General features: G+C 37.8%; 1 protein-coding gene across 3 annotated transcripts in view; it reads left to right on the top strand.

Annotated features, from left to right (window-relative positions):
• ZNF385D (zinc finger protein 385D) overlaps positions 1 to 16,466 on the top strand; it is a 423,741-nt gene that overhangs the window by 240,409 nt on the left and 166,866 nt on the right. The gene's annotated exons all lie outside the window — the stretch shown is intronic.

Below are 16,466 nucleotides of genomic sequence, written 5' to 3' on the forward strand. Positions count from 1 at the left end.
AATGTTTTCTTGTGTATGACCTTCTCCCACATCCTTTTCTTCAAAGTTTAAAAGGCAAGAAGCTGTCAGTAGAGGTAGTAATTATTATAAATCTGGTGCCTGGAGGCTCTCTCATCTGTGCTTGTATTTAATAAATCGTCTTTTCTGCCTTTTCCAAAATAATATTTGAAAGTCTTTTGGGCTTGTGCTCTTTTTTTTTTTTTTTCTCTTTCCTTTTTTATTCTCTCTCTGTCTTATCCTATTGCAAGGCATATCCGTGGATTGCTCTGTTGGCTCCCTGTGTTCTGCCCAAGAGCAGAAGCCTGTGAGGGATGTTAATCCCTCTCTGTGGTCATGACTAAACAGACTTGCCATGTATTTCAATGTTTGCTTTCAAGTCCTCTATGTTTGGATCCATATATCACAGCTTATAAATTTTTTCATATCTTTTGACCAAGGGACTTGCTGGTACTAACAGCAATTTTTGAAGCTACTAAATGCATGTACTACTTTATCAGTCTTCAGTTAATAAAATTTATCTTTTCAGAGAATGAGGATAAAAGCAATCTATGTGAGCCTTCCTAACTACTTTGAACAATTACTTCTGGGAACTTTTTGATTATAGATTATACTCCATTTTTTGTGTTTTGTTACATACCTTAAATTACTTTTTGTATGCTGTGCTCTTGGAGAGCGCTTGTGAAGTAGAGGCAGCAGAGATCATGCAATGGCATGGCTTCAGCCTTGGAGGTTTAAAAGGGCAGCAAGCCTGATGTTTCTCTGCTCACTCTTTGACAACACTCTAAAAATGTGTACCAAATTGATGCTTTTTTACAACTTATAGATCCAGTCACAGAGAAGGTAAATAATCCCTGTATGAGGTTCACCTCTTGATAGAGGATGGGAAAATGTTTGTCCACAAAGATAATTAGATGGGGTAGACAAAAAAATATCCTCTAGCAGTTGGGTTAATCTGTGCATTCGTGCACGTTGAAATGATGGGCTTGTTTGTGTTAAGTTTGGCCTGAAGGATGGTTTTCATGCATTGGTCCAATATTAACAGGAGAGATGATGATTTGCAAGGAAATTGTATATTTCAGAACAACACCCAACCTGTTTATTCTTTCTCTGACACAGGGGAGGGAGCAAAATCAACATGAATGCTTCAAAGAATGATTCATTGTATGGTCTGCTGTAGGCTGGGTTGAGTTTGAGTGCCTGCTGTCTCTACTGGCAATAAGGGGAAGCCGAGAGGGCTCAGATGTAGTCCATGTGAACACCTAGGGCTGGCTGTTGGCATCCAAATGTACTCTCTGGAGTTCTTGAACCTCCTGGTATAAACTTTCCTGTGTTCCTACATTCTCATCAGGTGTATTCCAGGCAAATGAAATTATTGCATTGCTTTGAAAGAAAGCTACATGCACTCTGAACAATTGTGTCTATCCATTTTATGGACTATTGTTTTATAGTTAACATTGTATAAGAAAATAGATATTACTTATGGGGTGTTTGTTCCAAGTCTGCCAATTTTTTCTTTCTGGAGGATTTCCTCTTAATTCAAAAGAGTTTGTCAGAACCTTGTTTTTTATATCTTTTTTGGAGCTGATGTAGTCCGTGTCAGCCCATCAGGATTGTGATGGTGAGATGTAGTACCTGACATGAGATGATCCAACAAAGGCAGCAGATGTTCTTCAGGGGGTTTTGTTTCTGATCCAGACTTACAAAGACTATTTTGCTGAAGTTTTTTAAACCACAATCACATACAGAGGGTCTGGTTGTGACTGAGAATCTGTAACTGAGTGCCATGACTAGTTTCCAGACACGTTAGTTATTCACAGAACTGTGTTACTTAGAAGTGACAGGCCATTTTGCGTGTGTCATCAGCTCCCTCTCTGTTCAGGGTACAAGTAAGGACCAAGGTAGACTTTGCCAAGGAATTTTATGGTTATTTCCATGGCAACTATCTAGGTGCAAAGAATGTGGCTCATCTGATGTAAGCCACCTGGGCATTTCTGAGGGCTGTTGACAAAAATTAAGTGGTCCAGTTCTTGGAGAAAGTGGGAGCTGGAGTCCTTCATGTCTTCATATGCACGTACACTTAAAATTATATACCCCTGCTTGTTGTTGAAAGAACTTTTAGACAGTTGCCCAAAAGCAAGCCTGTGGTGTATTTCTTTACAGCATATTCTGATAGCAAACTCTGAAATTATTCTTTTGCAAATAATAGCTATTGCGTATCTTCTGTAAGAGAACCTAACTCAAACAGACAAACTAAAAGCATAATCCAGGATTTAATACAAGTACAAAACTTTAAAAAATTGAAGGGCAAGTTTTTTTTTATTTATTTGAATTTATTTTGCGTGACTTTTGGGTTTTAATGCTGTGGAAACCAAAGACTTTTCCTTTAAATTGTTTGAAACCTGCGGAAGTGGGGATTTTCTTTTAAATTATCAAACACTTCATGAAATAACACAAATCCCCAAAGCATATAGAATACTTGAATGTCAATATTTGCAATGAGATCTGTTTATTAGGCACACTGATATGTTTGCTTATCTGTATGCTCCACTTCTTAGGAAGCTTCCAAAACTGTCTGGCATATACTTTAACTGTTGGAAATGTAGAATCCAAAATCGTGCAAAATGTGCCCTCTTTGGCCAAACCCATGTCCCTTCTTGGACATGTTTGTGCCAGAGCAGATGTGGCGTGCAGCTGAACACTATTTACTCCATGGGAACATCCAGCTGAAAAAATTATCCACACTGTGAATGCAGTAAACCTTCATTTCTGTTGCTTAGCTGAGATCCACCCTACCAGTGAATCTGATTGGGGGATTTTCTGGGGTGTTGAGAGGGGAGATTTATTGCCTTTAGAAAAATAGCAAAGTATTAGCAGGATGCTATTACTTGCAACAATACAGTTTTTAAAGCCAGGCCTTGATAAGGGGTGGTACTAAAAAAGATTTCTCATGGCAGTGTTTCTGTAGGCTCACTGCATACTTGCAGGAGAGTTGGCCATGGATACTGCATGCTGGAAACAGTGCTTTACCCACTGCTAACATCAAGCAAGATTTTTTTTTTTTTTTTTAACTGATCTGGTTTCCTAAACTTCAGGAATTAGAAAGGATGTGAAAATCTATCTGCCTTTGTTGGATGTATATATTTTTTTATTAGATGATGAAATTCTATGCAATACTTACTTGCAATCTCCCCTCCTAGTTAGAATTGGACTTTCATGCATTACAAGAGCTTCATTCAAGTGCAGGTGGAAGGGAGTCTTGGCTTGACTGGCTGTAAAATGCTTTCACATCTATGGATGTGTTCTGTGAAGTAAATATGAAAGGGAAAAAATATACTTTTATAGTGTCTGAAAATGCAGTTAACACTGCCATAGGTGGTGAGAAAGAATGGAGAATGATTGGAGGGGGGAAGATTCAGAAGAAGAGATAGAAATCAGGAGATGAGTGACAAAGAGAGCTTCTGGAAATGCTTTCAAATTCCCTACAAAATAAACAAAACAGAAAATCCCACAAGAACAAAACATTTGCTGAATTAGTCAAATTGAGAGGTAAATGAGTCATAAATTAGAAAGAAAAAAACTTCCATGTGCAGATAGCAGGCAACATAACCATATTTTTGCTGTGAACATTTTTAGCTAAGGTAGTACTGCTGTGTTCCAGGGTGTGGACTGCTGTGTCCAGAGAAAAGAAAAAAATAAGTATAAGGATGCATTTCCCTACCTTTTAATTGCCATAAAACAAGATATTTATGCTGTCAAAAACATATTAATTTATTTTTCCTTAAAAGCTGTGTAAGAATATGGTCTAACATAGCCAAGGGTTTATGGGAAATAAATAGAATGCATTATATTGAAAATGGATTCCTGAGAAAGATCAATAAATGCTATAAGCAGCAGAATGAAGTTATCAAAATGTAAATATTTTAAACAAAAAAGAATTTAACAATTTCCAAGATAAGCTATTCCCTCAAAGAACACTGAAGACATTTTCTAGTTTACATAATGTAATTAAATTCAAACCTGAAGAATTCAAATTCCTCCCAAAGACATTAATGGCAATGTGATTTAATGTGGTGATAAGGACGAAAATGTAGCATGTCTGAAGGCCACAGGAGTTTTATAAAATTACATTTGAAAGCTGACAACAATTGTTTACAAGGTTGGTTTTTTTTTTTTTTAACTACTCAATAGTGTCATAGTGAACAGACCTTTTCCTTTATTAGCAGCACAACCCTGTTTCTGACACAATTTGGGTCAAGTTCACCCCAATGTAACTTTGATAGTCTTACAAAATCTATACCAGGAGAAAATGACCCATTTTTGTCTTGTGAACGCAGTGTAAGGAAGATGTGAGTCTTATTCTTACAAATAGTAAACCATTTTGCGTATATTCTTTCAGCATTAAGAGAGATTAGGACAGGTTTTATATACATCTTCTCACAGTTGTGTTTTTGTTCATATGATGGGGGATGTTGTGAGCTGAATACTGACTTAGAGCCAAGAAATCCAGGCATTTAGTCTTTTTTCTGTCACTAACTAATCTCTCTTATTATATTTTAAACCCACATTTCATCTGCAAAACAGGGATACACTATTTCCTATCTTATAAAATCATATCATAAATGCTAATTTCCTTTGATCCTTTTATATTATGCGTGCCTCAAGTCTGGTAAATTAGGACTTCAGTTAGGTTAGATCAAGTCTGTGAAGCATGTCTTGGCACTGGTGGGGGGAACATCTCAAAAGGTGACAATGTTTTACTGCTGATGAGTGAGGGTCATTTACCTTGCTGAGTTGAAAGGATTTCTAGCTAGGATTATAAAGGAGAGAGCTATTTGTATAGTGATACTTTCCACTGGAGAAGCTTGACAGTGAAACTGTCCCTCTTTAAAGGATTTATTTGTTCTATAAGAATGTCATGGTGTGACTCCGGAATGACAGTGAAATGCTATTTATAGTATTTAGCCAGTCATCAGAAATAACTAATTATCCCTCTCCTGGAATGTAGAGACTCTGATGACTCATGTAATATGCTCTTATTACCTCATAATTTGGCTTTTCTGATGCATTCAAAAATATGTACATATGTGTAGTAGTAGTACTTAACATCTGCCTATCTTAAAGTTCTGTAAATTACTTACTTTGCAATTTTTAGGTAAAAACTATTGCAACTCTGGTGATGTCCCCTTTCCAAGTAGTAGGTGTTTCTTGTTCAGTCAGTCATTCTTGCATTTATCATTCTAGAAAATCTCCTGGCAGGCTTGTATACACGTTAGTCAAGGAAAGAAGATCAAAGACTAATCCATTCGTAGCCTCTCAGATCTGACCTTCCCTTAGAAAATATTCAATGAAAAGTTTAAAATGACTCTTTACCAAAGGGCAAAAGACTGTAGCAGAAAAATTAGGAAATGTGTAGTATGAGCAACAGCAGGACCAAATCACCAGTTCATCTGTTTCTGAACTGAAAAATCAGATTGTCATCACATAACATGTAAAGAAAAATCTGTTTCTTTGAGTTTGCTATTTGACTGTTGCTATGTATTATTTTTTTGCAACTTCCTTCTAAAGAAACCCTGAAAGTAGTCATGATAAAATACCTTGAAGCCTCTAAACTGTGCTCTTCTGTGATTATTGTTACTTCAAACTTATCTGAATCTCTAATTTGATGGATTTTATATTAAAAATTACCTAACTCCAGTGAAAAGTCAATAATTAATAATTTTTTTAAAGTATCAATATATTGTGATTACCTTTACTGAGGCACCTAAGAATAACTCACACTCCCATTTTATTGCTTATTATTAAAAAAGTCAATTAACAGGAAGCTGTCCATCACTTTTATGATAGTTTTTCTCAGTTAAGAATTGTATTTTAATAGTGAGCTTGCATTTTTATCTCTGGGAAGAAAAAAAAACCCCAACAAAAAACCGGAATAGTAACCTAATAGATAGGTTACATGGATGCTGGGGACAGTTTTAATCATCTTGATACAGACCAAGGCATTTTCCTTTGGTCTTCTCTATCCTTTCTGACACATTGACATAAGAGACCTAACCTAAAGATGGTCTTTTATTGTTTACTCTGGTGGAGTCTTAATTTAAAACATTCATAGCATCAGACAGAAGCTGATAAAATCACAAGCTTATTAAAGTACTCAGCAGGTGTCTAGGAGACAGAAGTCCCAGTTCCTGTAGTGAATGGGTGATGAGAGGTAAAGCACATATTGTAGAACTGTGGATACTAATCCTTGCAGAAAGGGAGCAAGACTTGCATAGCCAGCAACATTGCTGGCTAGCCTCTATCTGGAACTAATCTTATCTCTCAGGTGGTTCCACTGGATTTTACCCAGGGGAAGAACATCTCAGAGGACCCTTACTAAAAGCATGGTTCACTTTTATTCTTACCCTATTCACTGTTTGGGATATTCGATGAAAATAGGTTCCTAACCTGACCAGAACAGCTGTGAGGCCCAGAAGACAGAGGAATAGCCAGTCATGACACTTTTTATGCCAAGCAGCAATGAGCATGAACCGACTGTGACTTTACTAAGAGCAATCCCTAACACTTACCATGCCGTAACGAGCTAAAATGTTCAGCCTTATAATTTAACGTTCTCCTTCTAATCAAATGTCTCTGGCATACTGAATAGGAAGTAAAAAGTAACACAATAGAGTGCAAATTTTATCACTCCTAATTCTACCCTTTGATTGGGTTCGTATCCAATGATGAAAAAAAAATTGCCTTGTTGAGCAGGAATGAGGAAGAAAAAAAGAGGAAGCTGGAATCCTAGTGTGGCTTTTGACCTGTGCAGCAGTTAATTATACACTTGAGAAAGCATCTAGCATTGTCATGTTACACTGCATGCATTTGTGTGTGCATAAGGCTGAATATAAATATGTGTGTATATTAGCATGCATATATGCTTTATGCAACACTGCACTACTCATGCTCAGTATTTCCTGAATTTGCTCTTAAAGTCATTGGTTTTAAAGGATATAAATGAAGATGAAGCATGACCCAGTGTATTTTAATGTATAGACAGTTACTCTTGGTAAAAATAATTTCTTAATTAAATGCTCTGGTGGACAGTGATTAAGGAAGGAAGTAGTAGATAAGTAATGAAAAGTGTATCAGTACAAAAAGTTTGAGCAACTTAGAGAACATGATAAAATATCTTTAGTAGGATAAAATAGGAACTGCAGACTTCTGCATTACTTGGTTTTACTGAGGCCTTCTATTTCTTACACTGTTTTCCATGCAAGCTTTTCTGTTAGTGATGCAGTTTTCCATTGCACAAAACTAAACTGCCAAATCAATGCAACCTAGAGATAAACTAGAAGTTACTTTTACATTGCAGTCAACTCTGTCTGAGCAGTCAGAACTCAAATGTTCTTGAAATGACAATCACTTTCTTATATACAGAGAAAACAGAGGTTCTGCAGAAGAAGTGATTGTAGAAGTCCAGTACACCATCCCGCATCTTCTGCTCTGCTGTCTGCAGATGCTTCCTCAGGGCTAGGCAGAGATACGGACCCCTACAGCCCTACAGCCAGCTCTTCTTCCATTAGCACTTCCAGGCTATTATGGTATTGGCATAACACAGTCCTCCTGTGCAAGATGGATCCATAGACAGTCAGTACACTTGGAACAGTGGTCTCCTATCTACAGAGTCTGAAGAGATATGGCTGGGGCCTTCAAAACTAGCTGGAATTATTTCAGTTGCAATGCTCTGTAGGAATATGAAGCTATGAGATACATATTCATCTCTTGTATGCTGTTCATCCATATAGTGCAGAGAAGAAAAAACTCTTAGAGGGCTTAGACCAGTATTTTCTGTCTCTATGTACATATTTAGACACCTAGAGTAAATAGGCTTATTATAAGTATTACTGAGCAGCAAACTAAAAATCAAGTCACTGAATTATCTAAAAGTAGCCATAGCTCTATATTTAGGCTGTTACATTTCAAATTACTAATTTTTTAAGTATATTGGCATAAGTAAATTGAGAAGTATTTGTATTGAGATAGACCCTGAAAAATGCATGTTGAAGAGGGCACATGGCTTTGGGACACAGTCTTTCTATTCAGCTGTGGGAAACAGAATTACTTTTAGGCTGCTATTATAGCAGGGTGTTTTCAAATGTGAAAATTTAATTCAGAGGTATGGCAGATCAAAAGGAATCTGTACAGAAAGGATATGTAACAAGAAAGGAACAGATACAGACAGGAGTTTTTTGCTGTACATGACATTCTAAATTAGAGTGGAAGAAGTCTCTGTCAATAAGATCAAAAGGTGGGAACAGAGATGAAAACACTTTTTTTACTGTTAATTATTATAAACCAGGTAGGATTGTATTTGAGCACTATTGGCAGAATGTTAAGAAGCAGTCACAGCCTCCTGCTCCCCCTGGGAGAAGAGTAGTGGAGCATTTGAAATTATAAGAAATAAATAGTTTCTGGATGATTTTAACGTTCTCTTCTGTTCACTGTTAACACTAAATGGCTATAGCACCTAACAGCCATTTTGTGACATGCTCCCATTTTTTTCTTAAAGGTAAGCATGAATAGCTCAAGTTAAAATACAGGGATTTTAGCAAACCATGCTTAATGTAGGAGGACAGCTTGGTCATTCAAGAGTGGTACTTTTTTCTGTGCCTGACATTTTTGAGACAGACATTTTTGATCTTTGATTGTTTTGCACAGGGTGAAATATTGAGTCACTGTGGGGTCATTTAAGAGCCCAGGAAATTTCCCCATGCACTGAGGAAGCTAATGTATAGTTAATTCCTTAGGAGATAATTCAATTCTTCTTGAATAAATTACATGCTTCTTTCACTTGCAGGTGTTTCTCATGTTCTGTTCTAAAGTGGTGCTTAGTGTTGCTGAGGGCAGTTGGTAGTTGCTGTGATGATCCCAGATGGAGCTGAATTTCAATGGTATGGGTGATCTGCAGGGCTCCCAGATCGTTTAAGGGGTTTGGAAGCCTTGGCTGGGGCTCAGCTGGCAGAGTATGTACATGTGTGTGTGTATAGGTATCTGGGAGTGAGCTGGGTGTTTGAGCTCCCCTTTTGATTGGTGAAACTCCAGTCAGTACAGTTAGTGGAGCCTGGAGTGCTGCTTGGCCACCCAAAGCTGTTGTCTATTTCCAGATGTAATAAGTAACTCTTCTGACTTTGTTGACTACATCAAATTGATCTGCTTTGACTGTGGTGGGAAATTAGACATCCAGATTGCAGGTAGGCACCCAAATAGACCCATAAAAACTGAAGTGTCAGTCTCGGAGTCAAATCCCACCTACAGCAAGATATTGCTGATATTTTCACTTCATGACTATTTGTTTCTTGCACTCTGCTGTGGAACTTGCATGTGTGGAATTGCAAGATGCTTACACCTGGGCAGGCCTATCAAATTCAATGCTGGTGTGAATAAATCCAATACAGATTTTTCAAACCAATCTCATAAAAAGTTGAACACTGTGCTGTAACTTGTATCCTTTTATACTCTCAAATTAATGTCTTGTCTGCTGCCATTGTATCTTCTTCCCTTCTTGCATGGCACTTTCTGAGAGACTGCATCTCACCTATGACTTGCATTTCTTTTGATAGTTTTAGGTAAAACAGGTTTTCCTTGAATATGAAAGAGGAATTCAAATACAGCAGTTGTGTTTTCCATGAGATTAGTTTAACTGTTTTTATACCATTGGAGATGAAATTTGTTCCTCTCAGATTACAGTTTATCATGGGATGAGTTGCCTCAGGGGGCGTCTGTAGCATTGGCTGCTTTAGTTGAGGTGTCTCTTAAGATAATTACCTTAAGAGAGCCTCTTAAGGTAATTAAAGCAGGACATGCCTTGAGCTCCTGCCTCTTCTTGCAAATGTGGTGCTGGCACCTTGCAATCACTTTGGGTGCTGCTGCAAAATATCTCAGCTCCCCAAAGCAGGAGAGAAGTTGTAATGTAATGCAGCTGGCAGTGTTTGTGTCCCTTCCTGGCTGTAGGTCTGCGCTCCAGCCTTGCTCCCATTGATCAATCCAGTATAAAAAGCAAATGGCTTTGCACCCACTCACATTGGGACTGCACGTGCTGGCATTTTCCTCTTGCAGTTAGGTACTTAAACCACAGATCTGTACCTTCATAATCACTGGGAAACCTAAAATCATACTGCTTTGCTACTTTTATTTTTCCTTTTCTTCTTTGAACAGCTATATACAGTATCAAAAAATGAAGGAATGTTTTCATTCGTGCTTGTATCTTGAGATATTTCCATTTAGGTACTTAAGGGTATGGAAAGGGATTTTTTTTTTTTTAAATATTCTATAGGAGCAAACAGAATACAAATAAAATCATTTACATATTTTGTGTTTCAAGACATTTTATTTCTTAAAGGAAAATTAGAAGCAGAAATGTTTGGGAAGAAAAGAGCTAGAAAGTTTTGGGAGGAAAATTGATGCTGCCTTAGATAACTAGAGGTCACTAGATGACTAAAAAAGTTATTACATGTTCAGAAAATGGCAAATTTTAGCTAAAAGTCTTTCCTGGTTCAGCCACAAAACTAGGAGAGCAACTAGAAATTAAAACACAAGTTGCAACAGAATTATAAAAGAGGAATCAAATACTAATCAATAGAAGTTAGAAGGAAGAAGTATGGAAAATTTATAGGGACAGCCAGAAACAGGAAATGAAGAATCTGTGGTTGGTAAGGCAAAGGACAATAAAAAGGTTTTAGTGTATTAATAGCAAAAGTCCTAATCATATAAGCCACTAGATGGAGATAGTAAGATTGTTACAAGTGATTTGAAAGCACCATAAGTGCTAAAAAAAATATTTTTATTCTACATTTTGAAAAATGCTTGATGCAGTCTCCATGTTATGAGTGTGCTAAGGCACTGTCCAAAAGGCCTGGAGGAAAGAAAGCAAGATGTAAAGCAGCAGCTGCTTGGACTAAAGACTATTTAAAATCAATAGTCCTGGACAACTTTCACACAAGAATCCTAAATGATCTCTTGAGGAAATCTCCAGTTCATTGATGCACCTTGATGAAGGAAAAAAAGACACCCAACAACTCAAAACCAAACAAATAACAAAAAGCCACCCAACGACCCATCACCCCCCCGCCAAAAAACCCCCAAACGAAATCCAAACAAACATTCCCACCTTAAAACATAGGCTGATACCTGTGCAATAATTGCTTTGCTATCATTTTAAACAAAATTAAATGGTCTCTAATTAATAATGCAATAAATTGTTAGTTTAATCAAACATAGTTAAAGCAGGGGGTATAAGTAAATGATTTTACCATATACTATCTAGTTTTTTACTTGAAACTTAAAAGTTGATTGATAACAAATTATTATAGAAATAATAGAAGTGCATAGTTTTGGCCAATTGATGGTGTAATCAGAAATGCAAAAGGCATCTATTCATAAATGAGCAGATGAATCCTGTAAATCAGAATGCAAAAATAAAAAAATCCTGAGTGTAAAATCTGTACAAAATTTCTTAGTATGTCATCTGGATTTATAAATTCAAATTTTTAAATTGTGAGAATAAGTGTCTGGATTTGGTGATGAGTCCGCAAGGTAGGTTGCACAATTTTAGAGAGTGTCAGAAAGAGGGACAGAAAAATGTGAAACACTGACTAATTGCTCACCTCACAAGAAGCAGTGATGAATTATCTGCTTGTGATATGCTCAAAACCTACACGTTAGATAAATTGTACTGAAAGCAGCAGAGAAATAAAAGGGAAAGAGGGAGAAATGAAGGATTATGTATGTTGCACATTTTGATGTCATCAGTTCCAGTTTTCATTTTTGAGTGAAAAAAAGCTACATTTCGTGTGTGGGTGTGTTTGAAAATATATTTGACATGCATTCAGCTTCTCAGTCTCATTGTTTGCTTTTAAAACCATATTTCTATTTAAAATTGTTATCAATATACATAGTCAAAGAAGCTCTGCACCAATTGTGTATTCATTTGCATTTTATTAACTTAAATCTTGTCCCATGTTTAGGAGCAGAAGATGACAGGAGTGGGCATTTAGTAAAACCATTAGCAGCAATAGTGCCTAAAATGTGGGTTTGATTTTATGTTGGCTACGTTCTGTTTGTTTGTTTAATGACTATCCATGTCTATGGGGAGTAAATTCAGAAAAATATGACCTTTCAATTGCCACATGTTGTCTGTGTTCAAACTACAAAACAGCAGAAGTGCTAGCTTTAAGCTTAGAAAAATGTGTATTGTTCTATTTATATTTCTTAAGCTGTGTATGTAGAAAATCCCGGTTGCTTAAAAAGAGCAGTGCTGTAAGTGCTGTTCCTGAACTGATAAAGTCTGCTTGGCAAAGCTTTGTAAAGGCACTCAGAATCAAAACTGAGTCTGTTTACCTCTTGAAAACGCTTTCATATGAGGTTCTGGTTAGCCATTTCCAATAGAGAATGGAGCAGTTGATCAGATAGCAGCTAAACTAATGAAAAGCATCATGGAAGTGACAGGAAGATTAATTAAGTTCCTCCAGTTGTATTCACGTGTTGTGGTACAGAGTTCCTTCGGGTACTGCTGCAGTTAAATGGTATTCATGGTGACAAATATTGCACATTTCCAGAAGTGACACTCCTGAGTCAAGGGTAAAAAACACATTTGGTAGTTTTAGCCCGTGAAGAATGTTCAAAACCAAAGATGAGCCTCTGTGGTTGTTTAAAATATACAAATGTAACTTGCTCCTTCTCTTCTTATCCTTTAGTGTAGCCTCAGGAGATTAGTAATGAATCACAAAATCTGCATTATTGTGTAGTATGTCTTAAACTACTCCAGATGGCTTCAAAATGAAAACAAACCAAACTTCTAGCTGATGTACTTAGTATATTTGATTTGAGGCACAAAAATATGTGTGCTTGGAAATATTTTCGATTGCTTTTGGAGGCATACAAAACTGTGGCTTTTTTGCTGTTCTTTCTTTCTGCAATGTGGTCACTAATAGGAATGAAATAACTTCAATATATAAATTTCCAAATTATGTGGAAATTCTAATCCCACTTTACTTGCAAGAATCTTTTCATTTTGGGATGCATTTGATGAATTAGTAGGCCAAATGTGATTTGGATTGTTTCTCCCATTTTATTTTCAGAAATGAATGATTCCACAATAAATTTTTGTTCTTAATAGCTGTCTCTGTACAGTAGACAAAATTTATTTTAGGAAGATCTGGAAACCTCTGAGATTTAGCCTACTACACATGATGCACAGACTTAAAATGTTGTATCACTAGTGTATTTGTTGACTATTATTGCACTTCTGCCAGCAAAGAGTTCCTCGATGTGCTTCTGTATTTGCAAGAGATGAGTTGTGGTCAGCCTTACTAACTGACTTTCATCAAAGCCAATTGGTAAGAGTTTGGGTATAAATCTAGTATTAATTGCCTCCTGGGAGAGTTCAAGACTGGAAGAGGTTTTCCAGGAATCCTAGGGAATTAACTGGGTGCATTAATATTAAATATTAATTAGTCTCTGCAACAGATTTGCCTGTGAGTGGCTTTAATACTTACTACGAAGGCATTGTGTAAATCAGTGGATAGATAAAAATCAGTAGAAAGCACAGAACAGAGAAGCTAGTTCATGAAGTGGTCCTCTGGCTCTAGATGAAGTCAGGTGTGGAGAGTAACCTGTAGCTTTCCCAGGTCTGGAGAAATGTAAGTTGTGTGCTGTACTTCTGGGCCATGTGTGCTATCTGCTTTTTTGTTTATTCCAAGGAGGTGATGTCTTGTGGGTTGTTCTGCGTTTTGAAAATCTGCCCTTTGTGGCAAAGCCTTTACCAAGGTGAGAAAGGGCAGAAAAACTTAAGGTGGACATGCTATTATGAAAAAAAGTAACAGGTTGTTGGAAAAGAGGATTTCAGGAAGTAGAAGTTGCTTCTAGTATTAGAAATAAGGATGAGGGGTAGCTGATTTAGGAGAAGGTAATTTTTTTCTTGTTACGTTTATGCTGTTGCTGAATCACAAGAGTCTGGGGGTTTTGTTTTCATAAGTGAACCATGCATGCATGAAAATATGATAATTTTGCAGTTGACCGGCATCTGTAGCAAAGTTAAATGCTGGTTAGCCTGTGCTAGCTTGTTGATGCCTGGGAGTTTGCACCATGGGCTGACATCATGGACTAATTTGCTCATTCATTCTGCATGATCCTGCATGCCCAGGCTGGGTCTACTCAAATCTCCAGGCACACATAAGTGTTTGCTGCTCCTGACTGTGCTTCCCTACAGCTGTTTTCAGCAGAACCCTCAATGCTTGCATTAAAACACCAGGCATTTGGGACTGCAATTACTAAACTAAACCTTGCTTCCACTGACAGTGACAATATCCCACTCAGGGAATAAAATTTATTTTTTGTTCCTTGCTTGAAACCCTACTTCTTTGTGCAGCTTATTAATGTTGTACATGTGTAAATGAAAGCAGGGTTTGTCATGGAGTATGTGAATTTGGGATGTGAAAGCTTTCCAGTGATTTTCCCTCCTACCTTGTATTTTTGTAGATGAAATAAATAGAAATTAAATTTCTTGTTTTAGTGTCTTTGGTTACTTTAGTTGTATACTTACTCCCTGAACACAAATAAGATGCAGTAGGGAAGGGAGGTTGTCCTTCTTGTTTTACATCCTACAGGGCAAAATCAAATTGGAGGTAACATTCAGAACCAAGTTGTGGAGAACATGTCAGTCTCTGTGACACTTCGGTGTTTCCATTTCCTGAGGATCTGACCTGCCATCAGACACCATGGAATTGGTACAGGTTTTTAACACAACAGCCATTTCAAGAAGGGGTGTTTGAAGGCAGCGTGGTCCTTGCCTGAGCACTAATAGCACATCTGCATAGATATCAGCCTTCTGTACCCAGGCTCTCAGATGACCAGCTGATGGCATGAATCAGCAGGCATATTGTCTTGGTGGAACATTGAGACCAGAGTTAGCCTACATCTTGCAGGGTTTGACTCCTGGCAGAATAACCCCAAGCCTTTTTTTCTGTGATAAGGTAAACGCAACTTAGCAGGCAAATGCTGTGCAGACTGGGTGCAGACTGTCTTAAAGGACGTCATGCAGTGCCTCTGCAAAAGCACTTCAGAGCTGGAAAAGGAGCTGAAGGATTTCACAGAGAATTGATTCTCTGAGCTTTTACCCTCAGTGAAGGGAGAGCAGGGAATTCTTGTGCTGCAGAAGGCCCCTGATAGCAGCTTATACCTACTGCTCAGAGAACATTAGAGTGGTTCAGCTGAGGTATTTTAAACCAGTCTTTGAGGATGGTATTTTCTCCTATAGCGAGGTGTCCTTCACTGTATCGTAGAAGTGAATGAGCATTGTAATGATGAAATAAAGTAAAGGAATGTACCACGAATACCCTCTGGTTTTTACTGTCCTCACTGCGCAGTTGAAACATAGGCCATGATTTCTAGACAGCTTCTTTTTTCTTTAATCCCTCAGGGGTTTTTAGACAGCATTTCTTCACTGTGATTTAAGATTTGCTCAACTTACATTGTTGGTCAGTTTGACCCACACAAGAAGTCTTGCTCTTCCTCCCTTGTGCACTGTGGCCTCAAAGTGCACTCCTGCACTGTGAGCTTTTTAGTTGTGAAGCAAAGCTTATTTTGGGGTATATGTGCACCAAGGATGTCTTGTTTCAGGGCTTGCCTCTTCCTAGGGGCAGTTGAAATAAGAAAGGGCACTGAGAAAGGCTAGGTATCAGAAATGAATAGGTGTGGGACTGCCAGTGAGGGACAGGACCGAAATTCGTGCCCCAGTTCCCCGTGAGTGTTCAATCTCAGTAGCATTCATACAGGTATCATGAAGCCTCGTGAGGGCAATGCTGCAGAGGATCCTTGCTGAGGGATGCATAGCAGCACTGTACACCAGGGCTCTTGCCTCTGCTGTTGCAACTGGAGTGTTCCTTGGCTGCTGTGCTGCTGCGATAATTTTGCCCGAAGTGATTGGACCTCATGAAATAGTACTTATTGTGTGGTGGTTTTACAAATAAGAAGTGGAGCTTTAAATGAAGTATACCTGTCATCCTCTTTCCTGCAGAATGAAAGCATTCATCCCATTAGATCCTATTATAATGAAATAAACGTTTCAGCATACTGTCCATTATTTTTAGTATAAGTATATTATCACTGATACATGCCAGACTGACGGCAGGAAACCAATGTCCTCTATTGATTCAGAGAAGAGACATATGTGCATAAATACAGACCACATTGTGTTCACCACACTGATGCACTGGTGTGTGTCGGATCCATTCCGAGGCACTACATGTACATGGTGGAGAGTATTTCGGTGTTTCTTTGGTCTTTCTTCTGAAGATGCTACTAGTTCGTATAGCAGCAGGGATTGTGTGTTGACCTATTTACAACAAACTTAGGACCACTCCATTTGACACAGAAATAAAATACCTACCAGCTGCTAATGACTTATCAACCTGGGCCAGAAAGCAACT

The sequence above is a fragment of the Corvus kubaryi genome, unplaced genomic scaffold (assembly GCF_017639235.1).
Source record: "Corvus kubaryi isolate FWS band 111438036 unplaced genomic scaffold, C.kubaryi_AGA036_p1.0 37398, whole genome shotgun sequence".
In the NCBI taxonomy this organism is placed as follows: Eukaryota; Metazoa; Chordata; class Aves; order Passeriformes; family Corvidae; genus Corvus; species Corvus kubaryi.